Raw genomic sequence first — 20,098 nt, forward strand, 5'->3', positions numbered from 1 at the left:
TAATATTAGGAAAGAGATTGTAAAAAGTAAGATTGACAGAGAGATGGAGACAGTGAGAGATTGAAAGACAAATAAATTGCTTTTTTTTTTTTACCATTTACTTAAAAATGATTTTCACAAGATAGTTTTCATAATCAGAATATTTTGTTCCTTTGATAGAATCTATATTACTCGATATTATTCACTATCAGTACAAATCATAATCTACCTGTGCTTTCTTATTCTGTGTGACTCTTGCCCATATATTCCCATAAATCTTCTACTGGGGGTACCCCTCAAAATTTAAAAGACTAACCTCCAGTACTCTTGATGGTGTTATGGATGCCTATGTAGCTTATGAGCTTTTTATTGGTTATCCACATGACAGGTCCAGCTTCTTCTTCTGTCACTCATCTTGTTAATGATATCTTGCATGAGAGCAAGCAGCACATCACTAGTAGGGCCCACTCATATTCCCATGCTCCCCTCCTTTGGTCCTTTTGGGACCTTTTGGTCCCTTTTGGGTGACTCCCAGCTTTAATTTTCTAGACTCTGTAGTATTTCAAGACTCACAGTAACACATCATCATCATTAAGATGTCTTCCATGAATATATCTTAATCTTACAATATTGAAAACTGATGAACCCAGTCATGTAATCTTGATTTAAATCTTACCCACTCCACTTGGTACTTAAAGACATTGGACTAGTCCCTTGACTTCTCTGGGTCTTATTTTCTTCTTCTATAAAATAAGTGGAAATAGAATTAGATGATCCCTTGAGCCCTTTCTAACTCTAAATCTATAATTCTATCCCGTGAAAAGTGAAATGATGGAAATAAATCTCATTATTCATATCAAAAATGATCCTCAAATATGGAAATGTCTTATGAATCATTATGAATAGTTACAGTACAGCATCCAAAAAGAAGAGGGAATCCATATGGTAGAAGAGATCATTCAAATCCCTTTGTGTTGATTAGGTTAATCAATCAATAAACATTTATTATCTACTATGAGACAGGAGTGAAGGAAGAGATTGTGACAGAATAGCACTAAAGTGGTAAAAGAGAAAAAATAAAGGAAAAGAAGGATCTCATGGCAAATGACCTCAATGTCTTCTGTAGTATATGAAGCAAGATTCTTCGCTGAGAGAGAAAAGCTAAAGAGAGAGAAAAGCTAAAAGAGAGATTTAAGGAGGGATGCAAAGGTTTGGAAGAAACTTAGTGGAGAATGGAGAACATCAAAATCTGGAATATTGAAATAGATACCATCTTAAATATTAATTAAGCTCTATAGAGTCTAATCAATGGTCACTCCCATGGGATACAACAGTGACTAACATTGAACCATAAATGAAAGTTTGACTAAATCATAATAAAAAGGGTTGGTAAATCTCATGTCAGCCATGATTAACCCATACGATTAACCCAAATTAACAGAAGAACAGTGTAAAGTGTGTTTAAGCAAAACATTTACCCAATAAGGTTAAAACTCAACTGTGCTGTAATAGGCTCTAGTTGACACTGGTTTTTTGCCAATAGAAAGAGTAAAAATGATTTTGCGCATATATGTCCTTTTACTCTTTTCTTTTTTGAGATCAAGTTTTAAGACAATTTTATTTAAGTTTCCAGTGGCAGGAAAAGCACTTATAGTACAAAGCTATGTGGTAGTGATCAAGGGATAACAAGATAATATTTCTCGAGAAAGAGAGGGAGAAGAAAAGAGTTTACCTGAAGAAGGCCACTGAAAGAGAAGAAACACAATTTCCATTTAGTACCTCTCCATTTAAACTAATAATTCTAAATGCTAAATTCAACTGTTTCTATACTAGTGAAAGACAGAAACTGCTGTCCCTACTTATAAATTTCAGGGGGAGCTCATGATTGCCCATCCAAGGTCCTTCATTACTGCTACAGGATTAGACAAGCTGTTTCTTCCGGTTGTATATCTCCTTGATGTTATATTTCAAGTGGTCCAGAATCTTCTCAAAGGGCCTTTCTATTAAATTAAACTAATTTTGCTTGTATCCCAAAGACAGATCTAAGAAGAATTTAGAGAAGGTCCAACTAGGCAAATTGTGACTAAATATAAACAAAAATATCCTGTTACCCAAGTTTCCAGGAGGAAATAGGGTTGACTTGATTTTTCTCTTAAGCAAAGATTGGATGACCACTGTTGGGAACAGTTTAGATAGAGGTTCTTGACATTTGTTGTCTCATGAACAACAGTCTGATAAAGCTCATAGACCCCTTCTCAGAATCATGTTTTTAAGCAATTGAAAGAAATCCTAAATTTCAAATTAGTGATAATGAGTGATAATAAAAATGTAATGTTTTCCTATTCGAGTTCATGAACTACCACCACTCTTAAATATATCCACAGAAGGAGTTCATAGACCTCAGATTAAGAACCACTGTATAGAGAGGTGTTCTTAATCAGATACAAGTTAGACTAAATGGTTTCTGGTTTCTTCTAACTCTAAGATTTTATTATTTTATAATTCTAGAAAAAAAACAATTCTGATTCTTGAAAATCTAAGCCTTTCATACAGTAGGCAATTCAATTTAATTCAACAAACATTCAAGCAACCTACTGTGTGTGAGCACTGGTGTTAGGTGCACAAATATTAAAAGAAGACAATTACCATCCTTGAAGACGTTATAGTCTGAAGGAAGGAAACTAATATCTGCTTGAATATATCAATACAAAATCCATACACAATAAATAACAGTTTTTTTTCCTGTGGTTCCTCACCGTTGACTATTAGCAAACTTGGGAGAGGCTTCATGAAGGAATGTCATTTGAGCTGAACCTTGAAGAGATCCAGGGCTTCCTGAAAGCAGAAGCAAGGAAGAAAAGTTCATGAGAGACAGATAGAATTCTGGGTAATTAGAACAGTTTGGCAGGAACATAATGAAATATAATCAGGTTGGAAAGACAGAAAGAGTGAAGTTATGCAGGACAAACAGAGAAGTTTCCATTTTATCCCAGAAGTCAAAGGGAGCCATCTAAACATCTTGAGCAGGGGAGTATTCAGACCTACCCTTTATGAATAACCATTTGACAGACTCTATTCCATTTTCTTCCTTTCTTCCTTCCTTTCTTTCTTTCCTTTTTTCTTTCTTCCTTTCTTCCTTCCTTCCTTCCTTCCTTCCTTCCTTCCTTCCTTCCTTCCTTCCTTCCTTCCTTCCTTCCTTCCTTCCTTTCTTTCTTTCTTTCTTTCTTTCTTTCTTTCTTTCTTTCTTTCTTTCTTTCTTTCTTTCTTTTTTGGCTGAGGCAATTGGGGTTAAATGACTAGGGTCACACAGCCAGGAAACATTAAGTGTCTGAGACCAGATTTGAATTCAGGTCTTCCTGACTTCAGGGCTGGTGCTCTATCCACTGTACCATCTAGATGCCCCCTCTATGTCATTTTTCCAAGATTTTATTTCTTGAAATATCAGGTTCTAGAATTCCTATATTTGGCCACTCTGAAAATCTGTAAACATAAGACAACACCCTGTCAAATGCACATTTCAATTTTATGTTCTGCTTTAAGTGTTCTCAATACCTTTGTTCACTTCAGGCCATTCTCTGTTGTCAGAGAGATGGATAATTTCCCAGGCAATACTCACGTCCACATGAACAGAGCTGTTTCAGACCATTCATTGCTCTGCCTGTGGTGGTATTCAGCGATCTTTTTATTAAAAAAACAAAAATGACATTTAATTGCTCTCACCCTGCACTCTCTCCCCCTTGTTTAACATTTAATGAGGTCTCAGCTTTTAGTGGAAGAGGTCTCAGCTTATTTACTTCTGGCCAAAGACATCTTCAGCAAGAAACTGGTGTCCCCACGGCCAAGTTCTCTTTGGCAAATTCATAAAACATAGGTCAACATGACAAAACTTTTGAGCTTCCTGAAGAATAGGGTGGTGACCACCTCTCTTCTTGAGAAACTCATGCAGCAGAACTAGCTGCCAAGAGACCTCACCCACACACAATAGTTTGGGGTATTAAAAAATCACTCTGTCTGCGTCAAGAGAATCCAACCCGCCATGTTGACAAGATGCTGGGTCTGGGACAGAATTCACTTCACTGGATGAGCATAAGAAAGAGGCCCCACAACTTGGGAAAGAAGGTTTAGCCACAGAAAATCTTCAGAATCAGACCCTTTTAACTCCCGAGAGGGTCAAAGGTACACATAGCATTCAATCACTGAACCAACTTTGGAAGTCCGTCATAATTCACAGATTCTGTGTCATATGCAAAATTCAGGTCTGTTAGCTCAGGATTTTGTTTAGTTTGGACAGAACCAAGACTTCTTATTCCTAAGAAAGAAACAACTTCCCACCAACCCCTACAACATTACATTTTACGAAATGGGTTTTACTTCACAGTTAAATGTAAATTAAATAATAAACATGTGGGTTACATTTCCCTGAAAATACATAAGTGTTTAACAATTAAGGGAAAAATGCCCCTGCAAAATGCATTTTGGATTTGGAGACTGTGCCAAGCCCCAAGTATTTGAAACCTAGCTTGAGACATGGTTGGGTTCCTTTGATGAACCAAACTCCCAGCCTCAGGACTCGATAAATCTATGTAGTGGGGCCGTGTAATTGGGCAAATCCCACTATACATGAAGTTTATGGAATTTCTAGCAACTGAACTTCATTAAAGTACTAATGGGAATGAGTCAATAAAGTGCCACACTTGGAGTCAGAAAAGATCAGGATTCAAATACTACCTCTGATCCTTACTAGTGATTATCACAATCTAATTCAAGCTAACCAGCATTTATTAAGCATCTACAATGTGTAAGCAACTGAACTAAAGGCTGGGATTACAGAGACAAAAATGAAATAGTCCCTGCTTTCAAGGAGCTGACATTCTAGTTTGAGGAAACAGTGTTTACAAACATAAATACAAAAAGTAATTTCAGTACTAACAATTAAAATTTGGGGAAATCAGGATGTCCACAGATATATAAATAGGTAATAAAGGCAAAGTAGCTTTGGCTAGGAACTAGGAAAATCAGGACAGACCTATTATAGGACGCAGCACTGGAGCTAAGAGGCTCAATGAGCCTCAATTTTCTATTTAAAAAAAATTGGATGACAAAACCTCTTGTACCTGCCTTCAAAGATGTTTTGAGCCTAAACTGAGAAAATGTATGGAAAGCAAGCTTTATAGGTCCTGTTGCTTTTAAGGCTATTGAACACTGGCATGGTTAACATAGAAAGACAGTGTGGGATAGTAGAGCAGGGACTGCTATTGTCATCACAAAACCTGAGTTCAAGATGGGGAGGGAGAAAGGATAAGATTTTAAGAATGGAAAACAACCTTTGGCCGGAGACAGTTGGGAAATGGAGAGCTTGTGAAGGGTCAAACAGAGAATTTTATATTTTGCCCTAGAGATAATAGGGAACCACCAGAGTTTATTGAGTGGGGAGAGTGATAAGGTATTGCATTTTAGGAAAATCACTTTGGCATCTGAATGGAGGGTGGATTAAAATGAGTTAAAAGTTAAGAGAATCCAACCAGAAGTCTAGACAAAAAGTGATGAAAGTCTTAAACTGGAGTAGTAATTGTTTGAATCAGGAGAAAGAGAGTTATGTGAAATACATTGTGAATATAGAAAGAATAATATATGGCAACAGATTGGATTTGGGTGAGTGAGAATGAGAAAGTTAAGGATGAGATCAAAATCAAAAATCTCCTTAATTGGAAGAAGATGGTGGCTTTGATAAAAATAGAGAAATTCAGAGGAGGGAAGAATTGGAAAGGAAAGATGAGCTCTGTCTAGTGTGTGTATATACACATATACACATGTGCATATATTTGTATATTTGTAAAAGTTATATATTAAATTTGGAAAAAATAAATGAGAATTGTCGAAGCATAAGATCAAAATGAGTAGCCCATCTATCAGTGCTATATATTCAAAGGTAGAAAAAAAGAGATCAGGGTGGGCTAAGCAATTTTGAAATATTTGTGGAGGAAGGAGGTAAGAATTTAACTCCTCTTTCAAGGGCAGACCATTATTGAGTGCGTGGGGGGAAAGCAAGACAGTTTCCAAGCAAAGGGCAAATGCAAATGCATAAAGAGAATTTCCTCTTCTCCAACATCTAAGTAGAATATCTCAGACTGGAATCACCAAGGAAACCAAGTGACTGCTCTAGCCAAACTCCCATGGGGGATCCCGAGTTATCCCCATTCCCAGTGTTACTGAGATAGACCATGCCTTAATTCATGGGCAACAGGAGGCACATAAAGGGTCTGTGTTTCATTACCCTTTTTCCTATGTGTGGCCCAAACCTATTGTTCTAAGACACTGCTACTTTTTTGGAAGCCCTTACAAAATGTAAATAGCAGGATTTCCTGGCACCAAATGAACATAAATTCAACAGACATAAAAACTACTGAAATGCATCTATGTCGGGGACCAACAGGCTAGTCTAGTTTCACTCATTCTTCAGTGCTTTATTTTTTTTTTGTTAGGGCGGTGGAGGCGGGGGAGGGGGGGAAAGAGATGCTGCAGTAAAACTATGATTTCATTTGATCAAAGTATCAAAGTTTGGGGTGGTTGGGTTTTTTCCCTAACCCACAAAAGAGCACATTCTGTGACTCTGGAATGTAATTATAGATTTAGCATCTTCTGTATGGCCTAACAGAACTTGACTATCCCTAAGGAAGTCATTTGCAGCATATACTTAATGTCAGCTTGATAGAGAGGAAAAAAAAATACTTTCCATGGTTCTCATTGATTGACATCTTTTAAATGACATCAGTTTCCAGCTTCAAAACCTACTGTTATTAGGTCTCTGTTGCTATTTATGTTAGAAATACGTGCACGTGTGTCAAAACAATATATCAACTCAGCTGATTGGCTGCTTCTCGATTCTGTTGCCAAGGGTAACAGAACAATTGCCGTTAATCTTTCTTAAATTGCTTCTTGGTCTTAGTCTTTTTTTTTCAAGTGTTTGGGGTTTACAAAGGGTTTTTTTTTCTCTTTCACCCCCTACTCCCACCAAACCCAAGCAGAAGTAAAATATCTTTTCTTTCTTCAGCAGCTAAATAGCCAGCTTCTTGTTGGAGCAGTTTCCTACATGTTGGATACAAGTACGAGAAAAACCAATGTCTCTTGAGTTAATTTCTATGAGTCTGCTGGAGAGTTGTTATGGAAGTCTCAATCCTGAATTCATTATCTGGAAAGCAAAGAATGTTTTTCCTTAAGTCATTGTTAGTCATTCCACTGGACAAATTGTGAATAGCCACTTAATATTAAGATACTATATATATATGTGTGTGTGTGTGTGTGTTTCCAATTGGTTTATACAATGAGAATCTTAGAATCTCAGAGATAGAAGGAACCTCATTGACTTTCATAGAATGACTATGAAAACAGATGATTTTAGACTGAAGGATGAAAGGGACTTTTATAAGGGACTGATGAAGAAACTGAGGCCAAAGGAAAAGTAATGGTAATAATAATAATGAGGATAATGGTGATGATAATGATGATGATGATGACAGTGTTTTATTTCATGGTGCTTACTATGGGCCAGACACTATGCTAAGCGCTTTATAAATATTATTTCATTTGTTCCTTCACAACATGCTGGAAGGTAGGTGCTATTATTATCCCCATTTTACATCTGGGAAAACTGAGAGGAATCCATCACTTAAAAAGTAGTTCATTCCATTATTTGGCATGTCTAATTGCTGAAAAGCTTTTTCCTGATATCGAGCCTAAATTTGTGTCTCTAACATTAAGGTATCATTGCTGGGCCCAAGAAGACTGTGTTAATATGTCTACTTCCTATTCTGGGCCCAAGCCTATGACTTGAAATAGGTTCAGTCTTAGAGGAGTCTGTCTTCAAAAGAGAAAAGGATGGGGCTAGGTATCCTGCTGTCATATTCTTTGGCTCAATAAACTCCCTCCCTGGTGTCCCAGGAAATTTTTATTTATGGCTTAGATTACTACTCTAGGGTTTCCTTAAAGGAAAGGAATCAAAAAACATAAATAAACTACATAAATCAGGTAGGAAATAGGTACTGATCTCTTATACCCAAGAAGAATATTAAATACAAAATACTCACAAACATACTTCAACAAAAACAACCTTCAAACAGGATCCAGCAATTTAATTTTAACTACAGTTACAAATTCCTGGGAGGCTGATACTTGAACCTCACTATAACAAGAAGTCATTTGCAGGACTAGCAATTAGGCATTTTACATTTCACCTCAGTTCTTCATTTTCAAACGACTCCTGGTACATAGCTTCTGGAAAAAATGGCCAGATTTAGCTAATTCTCTTGTTGGTGGCCAACTTCTCCAAGAACACTGTGGTAGGTGCCAAAAATATTCCTCCCCTAGCTACCTTTCATCACCTATCTGAGAAGACTCAGATCTTTTGAATTCATAATGTCACCTCTGAACCTGGACATATGGATGTTGGTAAAGGTACTACTGGGTCACCTAGGATCAAGAAAAAACAAACATAAAAAGGCCCAAACCATGGCTCAATCTTAGGAAAGAGAATTTTAGATACCAAGTGCTTGTGAATACACAGAGAGTGGGAGGTGGGGATGGGGGGGGGGATAAAATAAGCCATCCCTTCCCCCAGTGCACCCCTTAGGAAGCAGCTGGAAATGGTATGAAAAAACACTTGCTGCCAAAAAAGGAGTGAGCAGTGAATGGGGCCACTCTTTTTTAAATGTTCACTGAGACTTTGCTTTCAGCGATGAAGCCAATAAAGAGATTTTTCATCGTCTCCAACTGCAATCCCCTGCCCCTAAGGCACACATGGCAAAAAGCCAGCTCTGAAACTCCCACAAAGTCAATCGAGACCAGGAAAGGAAACTCTGGGCATGTCCATAAGATCATCTCTGACACATTTTTTGCAATAATTAATCAATAAATATTTATTAATATAATATTAAATATATTTTATATGTGATTGATAATTATAATATTAAATTTCCTCTTTATATTAGCACAATTAATACAAAACATTTAATTAATATAATAATAAGCACTAGAGATACACAAAGAAGCAAAAGGTCTTCCCTGCCTTTAAAGAGTTTAGCAGAGTGTTTGGTACATAGTAGCCACTTAATAAATGCTTCTTCCCATCCCTTGCTTCCTCTCTCCCCCCCATGGTTCCTACATTGGAAGCAAGTAAAATGAATCTAATCCTTCTTTCCAGCTTTAAATACTTGAATACCATTTTGATGACAATTCCCCAATCCTGGCCAAGAGGAAATGGGGGAGGAAAATGGAGACTTCAGCAATGAAGACACTGATTTTTTGGTTTCAAATCAATTTATATTTTAAAAGTATTTCCAAAAATTTTTTCCTTATGATTCTTCATCAGGTTTGTCTGAAGAGGAAAAGCTTGTTTGTTTGCTTGGCCTGGATCTGGGGTTTTACTGATATAGGGGAACTCCCAAAGGGAACTCCTGTGAAAAATTAACCTGCCTGTATTGACAGATAGGAAGTAGTCAAGCCATAACATGGATTCTAGTGGGCTTGTTTAACTTCCAAGCAAAGATATTTGGAATAGTCTACAAACCCAAGACATGAGTGGTACCATGGATTCAAGGAAACAAAATCACTTCATTATCCAATGCATAATAATCAGAGCTCCAATTATTATAGTATTTATAAGATTGTAAAAGATTTTTCAATTGTATAAGATTGCAAAAGTAGACTCTATGGTAGGGCCTAGGGAAACAAAGACAAAAATGAAATAGTCCCTCTCTTCAAGAGGCTTACATTTTATTGGGGGAAATAAATACACAGTCAGATAAATGTAAAATGTAAAAAAGGTAAAGACAAAATTTCCTCACCTGAAAAATGAGAGTTGGCCTAAGGAAGGGGGTCCCTGAGAGACCTGAGGTCCTTTTCAAATTTAAATATATTTCCATAAAAAATAAACCCCTCCTTTAAACTCAAAAAAATCACATCATGGACATATATGTATTTCTTGTTTTAATGTATAGAGATAGAATTGCAATGAATAAAATACAAATTTGTTTTAAAATATTACTGAATTCATAGTTTAGTTTGTCTTCTTTCATTTTCTCAGTGAGCAGATATTAGCGAGACAATTCTTTTCTGATGGTTTGGGAATCCAAAGAACTGGGTTCCCATCTCAGCTATTTGTTAACCTTATGACCTTTGGCTAAATTTCTTTCTCTCTCAACTGAGGACTTGATGACTTCAAAGATCCTATCCAGCTCTAGAGCCATGCCCCCAATTCCCAGAAGGGGAAGGGAGCATTAGCAATTTTATTTGGGAAGGGTTGGGATTGGGAAGGACTTCTTCACATAGGAAATGGCACTTGGGCAGAACTTCAAAGAAAGCCAGGAATTCTCAGAAGCAGAAGAAAGGAGGGAGAGCATTCCAAATCAATGGAATAATTAATATTTTAAAGATTACCTTAGAAGAATAGAAGAATATAATATATAAACCTCTTTTCATTTGTTTACTGTGATTCAAGATGTAATGTATATACCATATGGCCAATATCCACCAATTTTATTTTATTTTTCTTTATCTTTTAATGAGCCACATCCCAGATATGCTGGAGCCATGGTTCCTTCTGTCATAACACTGCCATCCCTACTTACACTGAAAGACCCTGGGGCCACAAAGTCAGAAAGACAAGTTGGATTGAGGTGTTAAAGAGTAAGGGAACTCTCAGAGAGAACAAGTACTTTTGACATTTCACCAGGACCCCTGTTTTCCCAGAATCTTGGAATCAGAAAGGATATCCAAGGCCATCAGAAGCCATTCCATTCAATCACAATTATATCACTAAAAATCTCTTCTGTCATATTAATCCCAATTCTTCAGTCAGTCTCAGACTGGACATGATAGCAAGAGAGAACCCATTGCATCCCAAGTCAGTCAATTCCATTTTTCAATAGTTCTAATAACTTGCCCTAAATTTGTTCTTTCTATCCATTGCTTCTAGTTTTGCTCTTCAAGCCAAGCAAAAACAGGTTCATTCCTCTTTTACATGATATACCTTTAAAAAGGTGAAGAAGTGTGTTGGCATCCCAAATCCCATCCTGAGTCTTTTTCTTCTCTTGATGAAACATCCTCAGTTCCTTCACTGTATTCTGACTTGTCATCATCTTCAGTCTACTCACTTCTGAGTCACCCTTCCCCTACTTGCTCTTTAATCTGTCTATGTTCTTCCTAAAATCAGGACTCATTCTTGAACCCAGTACCAGAGATGATCTCTGCTCCAGGTAGCACACAGTGGCCTGAGCACCTATTCCATTCTTGCACTATGCCATCTCTTTCTACAATGAGGAAATGTATAAAGCATGTTACAAACCTCAAGCCACTTTTCAAATGCAAATATTTTTATTAGCTTTTACCAGCTTTTTCAGCTGCTTCATCACAGTTTTCCTTCTTATAGATATAATGTGTACCCAATTCTTTTATTCTTATGGTAAATCTTCCTTTTTATTTTTCTGTGATCTGTGACCTTGAGAATCAGAAGAGACCTCAGCAACACTGAATGCAGCCCATACTTGAATAGAAATTTCTTCTGGAGTATCCTCAACCAACAATCTTCTAGCCTCTGCTTGGAAGCTTCCATTTGGGGAAACTCACTACCTCCAGAGGCTGCTCCTTCCCCTTGGGAACAATTCTCATTGTTAGGAAATTCTTTTTTTGTCTTAATTTTTTGTGTTTTTCCCAACAGCCAGCCAGCCCTATGCCAGAGTCAACTCTGACCCCACTTGTGACATTCTCAGTGAGAGCATTTACACCTTAGAAATTAAATAACTCCACAAATCACAACTTGATATATTTTTGTGGGATGTTTATATTTGTGAAAGCAATGAATAAAATATTACTAATTGGAGATTAAACTCAAAAGTTTCTCATGATTTTTTTTTTACTTTTGGACAACTGGTTGTAAAATCCTCAGTGGTAGCCCTGCAACCATGTTAAATTAGCTGCTTTGGGACATTTTAGACTTTGCCCTTGGTTTTGACTTGGGGAGTCAAACAGAATAAATCTATTTTCTCTTTAGTAAAATACAAGCTCCTAGAGAGCAAGGACCTTTCTTATTTGCTTTTGTACCCCAGCATCCAGCACAATGCCTGGGACCTGATAGATGTTTTGGTGAATAATTGAATTTAAACTCATTGAATTGAAATCTTCGGAAGAAAATTGAATTCAGTTGGATAGCAGTGGACTGGACTGGATTGGATTGGATTGTAATGCACTGGAATAGATTTCATGAGGTAAACCTATGCTTAGAACTAGGACTACCACCACTTTCAAAGAAGCCCACTATTGAGAGGTAGCATGATATAGTGAAAAGTGTTAGGTGTGCTTATGGCTAGGACTATCACCACTTTCATAAATACCCACTTTTAAGAGGCAGCGTGGTATAGTGAAAAGAGTGTTGGAAAGAGAGGGTTGAACTAGATGAACTCTAAAATTCCTTCTTGCTTTATTTCACAATACTCTGATCTGATTTCCAAAAGACCAGGAAAGCCTTCTGAACAACAATGGAACACGTGGCCAATACAAAGACAAGAATGAAAGAATAAAGTGCCCCTCTCACTTGATGATGGACATGAGAAGATGATTTTTAAAAAATATTTTAAAGGGAGGAATTAGCAAGGATATTAATTATAGGAAGTTGTGTTCAGAAGCTGAGATCCTTTGGAATTGAAATAGTTTTTGAGAAGAAAAGTACTGAGAAGAAGAAAAAAAGCATTTTAAAAAATTTCAGGAAAATGCAAGGAACTCAAGCCAATATGTAGCTTGCATCTGTTGGCAGTGCCCTCGGTGGGGTAGGAAAGAAGATACAAGACTGAAATTGCTATTCAAAGAAACTTGAAAAACAAAATAATCCATTCAATATCACAGATGGCTGTATAATAGTGGGAGCCGTGACGAAAATATCTGACCCGCCCACCTTCCCACTGGTAGTAAGACCAAAAACATTCATTTAAACTGGGCAATCTGAAATGTAGCCTATAGAGACATGCATGCACAAGCAAAAACATCCTTATGCACATACTCACGCTTGTGTGTGCACACACACATCCACAATGTTACTTAAAAGATTCCTACTGAAATGAATAGGATCATTCACAAGTCCATGCATGAGAAGGAAATGTACTTCCCGGACCCCTCTCCCCTTGGAGGGCAACGATTACGTTACTAGTGGTCTGGTAATATAATATATCTGTGGGACATTTTACCTCCAATTTGGTCAGTCTGTTCTCTATTTCTGAATAGTTAACACAGGTTGGGCTGTCTACAGGCTTCCCAGCTGACCCTCTCTGCCTGGAACTTTGCCTATTTCTGGATCTCTGCCAACTGAATTGCCATGCCATTGATGCATCGTGCTGATTGGTTGATGGAAAATTATCGCAGAGCTGTTCTGAAGGTAAAGAACTGTTAAAGATTTTAATGTAAGGTATTAAAACAAAATGTAAGGCAAAAGACAAAATTTCATGTACTAATTCACTAACTTCAATAGATACTAGGCAAGTAATGTACTATACAAGTCAGTTTTCTCACCTATAAAACTAGGAGTAGCCTATTTCCCATAGAATTTGTAAACACTGCCCAGTCACATCTTCCTGGTAGAATCCCCAGCTTTTAAAAATGTGTGTGTGTGTGTGTGTGTGTGTGTGTGTGTGTGTGTGTGTGTAAAACAACATATGACCTTTCCTCCTTTTAAAAATAAAACTTTATTGATATCTTTTAAATTTCCTTCAGCATCCATCCCTTAAAACATTTTTCTTTTTTTTTGTTAAAGTTTTTTTATTTTTCAAAACATATGCACCGTTGATTCTTTAACTAAATTAGTCTTTGCAAAACCTTGTGTTCCAATTTCCCCCCTTCCCCCACCCCCCTCCCCTATATGGCAATTAGTCTAATATATATTAAATATGGTAGAAGTAAAAAAAAAATTTTTTTTAAGGAAAAAAAGGAACAAAACTGACATTGTATGCAATGTTTTAGTCCAAAGGATCTTGTCGAAGCAATAAAAAGAACCATATTCCCTTATTTTCTCTTTAGGATCAAGCCTGTTTTTTGTTTGTTTGTTTATTTTAGTTTGGCAACATTCACTCTTAGCACCAGGAATACAAAGACAAAAAAATGAAACATTTCCTGGCTGCAGTTTGCTTCCATTCTACATTAAGACACAATACTTGCACAGCTTAGTAAATACATGGAATATACAAAGTAACTAAAACTTCAAGAGTGACAGAGAGAGTGCTAAGAGGGAGTGGGAAAAGAAGGTGGCCCCTGAGCTGGATTTCATTGAAACATGAGGATGCTGCTAGGCTAAGGGGAGGGGGAAGAGTATTTCAGGAACTGGGGGGGTGGCAGTCTTTATACAAGTACCATATAGGACCTACTATGTGCTAGGTACCATGCTAAGCTCTAGGGACACAAAAACAGAGCAGTAATTTATTATGATTATTTTACTAATTACCTCTGAGACAGTTAGTAAAAAGAAAGAAAGAAATTGCAGCCAGAAAGACCTCTCCCAGGAGGTGACCTTTGCCCACAGAGAATTTGTGACAGCTTGTTCCTGGGCAAAGCAACTGGTGTCCCCTGGGAGACTTCGAGCATCCATCTGAATCTGGGAGAAAGAAGCCCAGCTCAGAAGATGCTTTTTTTTTTCCCTTTTTTTCCCCCTGCAGTACAGAGGGGACTTTGATGCTAGCTCAGATAACAGCTGCTCACCAGAGAGGCCTTTCCCGGAGATCTCCCTGGCAGGCTAGGGAGCCCCCCGGGAGGTGTCTGGTTGACCTCAAAGCCCAGTCACAGCAACCGATACCTGCGGGAGGGTCTTTGAGTGGGCAAGAGAGCCTGGCATCAGGTTTTATCATCCTGTCAGTCTCACTCTCCTGGCTGGAGACAAGCATACAGGAAGGGGACTCCAGTCTCACCTTGATTTTTTTCCCCCTGTCATTGTCAAAGAAAAAGGAGGCAGAGAGCCAAAAATACCACGGGAGATTTTTGTCTCGGCCATTGTGTTTTCTTGCTGCCCTGGAATTGTAACAAAGTGTCTCGTTTGAAATCCAGAATCCCCGGCTTTCAAAGGCAGACCCAGAGACAAACCTAATATGCTTGATAAAGTCCTTTGAAAAAAAAGTGGGAAGCTTCATACGGGTAATAGCCCGGCTGGGATGGGGCGCACGGACAAAGTCGCCAAAGAAAGAATTATTTTTCCCTCTAAAAATGTCATTATGTCAATGTACCGACTCAGCAGAGAGTAAGCATTTAATTGATGCTGATTAATTAATTGGTGATTGAAAAGTTAGTATGAAAGAAATGTCAGGTTCCAAGGGATGGAATAGGGAGAGACCTAAGCAGCCAATTAGATCAGGCCCTGAAAGTTACAGTTTGGGGCCCTGAAGCCCATGGTGGTTAGGTCACAGCACCATTGCCACCCACTGCCAAATTTGGGTTCAAACTCAACATCAGTAACTCCAATTTCAGAGTCCCAACCATCTCCCAGATGATAACAGCTGACATGTCTATGGGACTTTGATTGGTTAAAGTCTTTATATGTTGAAAGAGATAGTAAAATGCACTGGAAATCCCCTTCCAGGATTAGAGTTTCAGGAGCTGAGTTCAAATTGTGTCTCGGTTACTACTTACATGATCTTCAGCAAGTCATTGTCTCCATGTAAACTTCAGTTTCCAAATTTATAAAAGGCAGGTGTTAGACTAGATGGCTTATCAGCTTCCCTTGAGTGCTCCAGCTATAATCCTGTGACTTGATTGAACCTCACAAGATCCCTGATAGGTAAATGCTATTATGATCCCCCCATTTTAGAGATGGGAGAACTGAGGTTCAAAGAACTAAACTGAGTTACTCAGAACCAAAGAGCTAGTAAATGTCTTAGAACCGAGTTAGACCAAACCTATTGTACCTCATTCCCAAGATCAAAAGAGCAAGGTTAAATGTTCATCTTCAGGATACAAAACTTAGCATTATGAGCACTCCTTAAGGAAGGAACATGATGTATATTCTCAATTATCTGAAGGGTTGTCGCCAAAAAAGCTATTAGATTTGTTCAATATTAAATAATAAATAAATTAACTATTCCCTGGAAGGTCAAATACTAAAACTGAAGCTTAAATCCTTTGATCACATAATGAGAAGATAGGACTCATTGGAAAAGACCCAGATGTTGTGGAAGGTAAAAGGAGAAGAGAATGGTAGAGGATGAGATAGATGATGTTGTCATGGAAGCAACAACCAAGAGCTCGGACAACTCTTGGAGGCAGTGAAGGAAAGAAGGGTCACAAAGCTGGACCATTAAGTGAATAATTCAAAATTAAAGCTCACCTCCACCCAGGCACTCTACCTACATGATTTCCCTTGCTATATTATTGATGAATCCGTCAACAAGCATTTATTACTATGTGCAAATCATTGCAGATACAAAGAACACTGCCCCTGCCATCAGGCAGTTTACTACTCTCTAATGAGAGTGACAACATAAATTAGCATATAGGATATGAACAGAACAAATAGAAACTACTTTGAGAGAAAGCACTAGGGACCAGAGGACCAAAAAAGACCACCTACAGAAAGCAGTTGAACCAAGTCATGAAGAAAGCCAGAGGAACTAAGACATGAAGGTGGGGTGGATTCAAATGTTGCCTTTGATACTAGCTGTTTGCTTCTGAGTAACTTACTTAACCTATAGGAGCATCAAGTAATTCCTTAGGATTTTTACCACCCTTCTTGCTTTCCTTATTAATCCCTAAGTCCCTAGGATTTCATTTGGCTCATCAATGATTGTGATCTCTATTAGACACTGGGAGTCCTTCACAGCAAAATTAAAGTTCCTTTGTGTATCCCACTGTGTTTTACACACACACACACACACACACACACACACACACATGAGCAGTCACACACACACACACACACACACACACACACACACATATATATATATATATATATATACTTATATATACATATGATCTATATATAGATAGATATAGATGGCATACACACATTGTGATTCTTGAGAGAAAGGACTGTGTCTTCATCTCTGTAGGAATGTTTTTCATTGAATTTGTGTTTAACATAGGTACATAGTAGATATTTAATAAATGGTTGCTCAATTACATGAAAATTTCTAATATTAAAATAGTAGAAAAGGTCCAAAATGCTTTGGTTTTCTCATGATCTATCAATTCTGTTACCAGGCTTCTCCCCCTGGCTCTTCTTCTCCTCTCTCTCTCTTCTTCTTTCTTCCTCCCTCTCACTGTCTCTCTCTGTGTGTCTCTGTCTCTATGTCTGTCTGTCTGTCTCTGTCCCTGTCTCTTTCTCTCTCTCTGTCTTTTTCCCCTCCCTCCCTCCCTCCCTCCCTCCTTTCTCTTTCTTTCTTTCTTTCTTTCTTCCTTCATTCCTTTCCTTTATGACTTTCTTCTTTCTTTCTTTTCTTTCTTTTGTGAATCTCCCAATTCCCACTGCATAATCAGTTTGGAGAACAGTATTTCTTTTTTCTTTGCTTCATTCCCTAAGACCTTATCTGGTTTGTTAATCACTTCCCTACCCCCCAGAGCTTTATCTTTTCTCATCTTTTCATCTTTTTTTCAGGAATCATTGTCCGCCTCTGAGACCAGACCTTTTTAAAAGCTCCCATTGGACATTTCTCTCTCTGAAGTCTTTCCTTGACTTTTCCCTTATTTTTCTTTTCTCTACAGTGAAGAAAAGACTGAGTTAACAACATCCTTAAATGAGTTGATTGTGTGTAGTGTGCCTTTCTTGTTGATGCTCTCTTTCCTTCTCTTTTTGCCCTCTTCAGCATCTTTGATTTTCTTCTCCATCTACCTTAAAGTATTCCTCTTTTCCTCCTCTCACTTGCCCTCATTCTAATTCTCTATCCCCTTCACAGAATTACATCATCAAATGCCACCCCTGTGTTCACAATATAAAGAAGCAAGACTCCTCAATGTCTTCTCCTCCCTCCACTTCCTTTTTCATCTTTTGATTATGTACATTCAACAGTCTTCATGTCCTGAGTATGGCTGTAAACATTTAAGGAGGCATCAAAAGAGTAACCAAAGCAGGACAACCTGGGCTTTGACCCCAAAGTGCTAATATTTCAAGAGCACAAACAATCCTTTTTTTTTCCCTAGAGCAACATAGCAACAACCAAACTTAATGTTAATAATAATAGCCAGCATTTTAAAGTTTGTGAAGCATTTTCAAATATTATTGCAGAATTAAATGAGTTTTTAATATTAAAAATAGTAAAAAAAAAAAAATCTAAAGTGCTTTGGCTCTCCATGACCTATCAGTTCCATTACCAGGCTCCTCCCCAACTCCCAGCATAGTTTTAGGGTCATTAAAAGGATTTACAATTTCCTAAAAGTGTTCTAGCCTACTCTCCTCTTTGTTTTAATTCTGGACCTAACTTGCTGTCCATTTGAACTTCCAGTTCCAGATAAACATATAGATGGACAAATGCTATAGACTGTCCATTCAATTGTATCTCAGAATTTGAACAATAGATTTTCTTCATCTATTTGGGTTTTTTTTTTTTTTTATAGATGGCTAGGCTAGGTTCTTGAGAATGGTTACCTTTCAGTTCCAGGGATGTTGTAATCAATCCATACACTGTCATCCATAAACAGCATAAACCATAAACAGCAACTTTAGAATTCCATCATCCTTCATCACCTTTGCAGCGTAGACTCCATGATGATTTCCTCTTTAAGTAACTGGAAAATACTGTTGTCAGATATCCATTTACCTGTTTTACATCTTGCTTGATGTTTATGCTTCAGTATCTTCCCTGTAAATTAAAAAAGCTAAATGTTATGATCTCTAAGTTTGGTCCCTTGCAGCCCTAAGCCTACCATCCTGTGACCACAGTTCAAATTCTGGCTCTATCCATTTACTACTAGTATGACCTTAAAAGCCACTTCTCTTTGGCCTTTGGCCTCTTCATCTATAAAATGAGGGAGATGTCCAACCTCCCTTTAGGTGTGTGAACCTATTGATCCTATAAGCCTAGTTATTCTGAACTGGATATGCACATTACAGTAAACAAAGGGAGTACTCAAAATATGACTCCTTTTTTCCAGAATTCCAAAATTTTAGAGTCTGAGGAGAACTCAGAAGTTCTTTAGTGTGATCCACATGGGGAAAAGACTACTGTCCATCACATTCTTGACAAGTAGGCACCCACCCTCCTCTTGAGGTCCCTGATGTTTTCAAATCATAGTGTCACCTAATGCCAAAGGAATGCATTGTATTTACAAATGTCTTAACTAAGTGTCTTGGTATATCGTGAAGATAAAAAATATTCAAAAAGATTTTTATTTATCAATGACATTTAAGACATCATGGTTTTTTTAATCTGATAGTACATGTATAACCTGTATCTGACTAGTTACTGTCAGAGGGAAGGAAAAGAGGGATAGAATTTGGAATTTAAAACTTAAAAGAAAAATAAATGCTTAAAAAAGGGGGTGTAATGAATGGCTAAACTTGGAATCAGGAAGATTTAAATTCAAGTCTTACCTCTGACTTTAGCTGTAATATTATGGACAAATCACTTAATAACTCAGACTCTCAGTTTCCCCATCCATACTATGGAGACAATAATATTGATAGTATATCCCTCAAAGGCTTGTTGTAAAGCTCAAAGGATATAAAGTCCATAATGTGTTTTGCAAATGTTAAAGTACTATATAAATGTCTGTTGTTATTATAGCACAGACCCTAATAAAGTTAATAGCATCACCAGTTTGGGTATTTTGTGTATATATGTATATATATAAGCCAAAACTCATTCCATATACATCTAAACAGTTTGAATTTTTGGAAAGACCTGTCTCTAAATCAAATGTTCTTTAACCTTTATTATGTCCTTGGACCCTTTTGGCATCACAGTTAAGCCAATGAACCTCTTCTCAGAGTGATCTTTTTAAATGCATAAAATAAAATACCTAACATTGTAAAGGAAATCAATTATAGTGAAATAAAATTATCAAAATAGATTTTAAAAAATTGATTCATGGACTCCAGGTTAAGAACCCTTGCACTAAATGGAGATTCCAAAAAAATAAATGAAGATGTCTGACCACCAAAATG

The 20,098-nt window shown here is 37.4% G+C and overlaps 1 long non-coding RNA gene across 1 annotated transcript in view; it reads right to left on the minus strand.

Moving 5' to 3' along the window:
- Positions 1 to 2,284: 2,284 nt before the first annotated feature.
- LOC116422208 overlaps positions 2,285 to 20,098 on the minus strand; it is a 51,404-nt gene continuing 33,590 nt past the window's right edge. Inside the window, exons 2-3 of the long non-coding RNA XR_004232763.1 lie at positions 18,581 to 18,794; positions 2,285 to 2,814 (exon numbers count right to left, since the gene is read on the minus strand). This is a non-coding gene — a long non-coding RNA (uncharacterized LOC116422208). The remainder of the gene's footprint in view (positions 2,815 to 18,580; positions 18,795 to 20,098) is intronic.

This window comes from Sarcophilus harrisii, chromosome 3, assembly GCF_902635505.1.
Source record: "Sarcophilus harrisii chromosome 3, mSarHar1.11, whole genome shotgun sequence".
NCBI classification, from domain to species: domain Eukaryota; kingdom Metazoa; phylum Chordata; class Mammalia; order Dasyuromorphia; family Dasyuridae; genus Sarcophilus; species Sarcophilus harrisii.